Here is an 835-nt window from a genome sequence, read left to right on the forward strand (position 1 = left end):
AAACATATAAGCTGTAAATACATTACAGGATAATTTTGTAATATTAAAAAAAATAATACTATATTTTTAGCCAAGAAAAACTACTTTATTCATTTACTTCAAATAATATAATTTTACTTCCAATATTTATAAACAATCTTACTTTACTGTACAGTACTTTAAAAATTTGATTCGTCATTCACATCAAACACCGTACATGATGTCATTTAACTGTTAGAATTATTTAAATACTACGTACTGTACACGAATTTCTACGTAAAAGAGCATTGTGAATTCCCCTTTTAAATAATTATTTGACTCACAAGTCAGTGGTGTGCCGTCATTAGAAGCGGTGGATGCGCCGCTTCCCTTCTTTTTATAAAAAATAAATACATATTAATTTTAATTATACGAAAATAATCGCACAATATTTTATTATAACAGCATTACGTATCTTATTACAAATTTCTATACTACACGTGAAAAAATAAATAAATAAATAAGATTGCTATTGTATATTCGAATATTAGTGGCGGAGTGGAATCTCTGTATTGTCAGATTCCAAAAAGCCAGATTTACGCATGCGCTTTACAAAGCACCAATGGTATGTTTTTACGATAGTTCTGTATAGTTGACAGGAGTTAAAAAAATCCATTAAAATATTTGATATATTTATTCCTCTCTCCGATTTTATATTACTTACGGATTTCAATGTTAAACCAGTGATATTACGATTTCGTATGTCCCATCTCTAAGGGGATGTAGAAAAAAAGTGTACAATTCTTGTATAATGTTAAAAAATTAACCGTTACTCCAACAGCGTCATTTACAACTAAATTTAATGAATGAGAGAGAT

This window comes from Centruroides sculpturatus, unplaced genomic scaffold (assembly GCF_000671375.1).
Source record: "Centruroides sculpturatus isolate CEXI.00-Female unplaced genomic scaffold, Cexi_2.0 scaffold455, whole genome shotgun sequence".
In the NCBI taxonomy this organism is placed as follows: Eukaryota; Metazoa; Arthropoda; class Arachnida; order Scorpiones; family Buthidae; genus Centruroides; species Centruroides sculpturatus.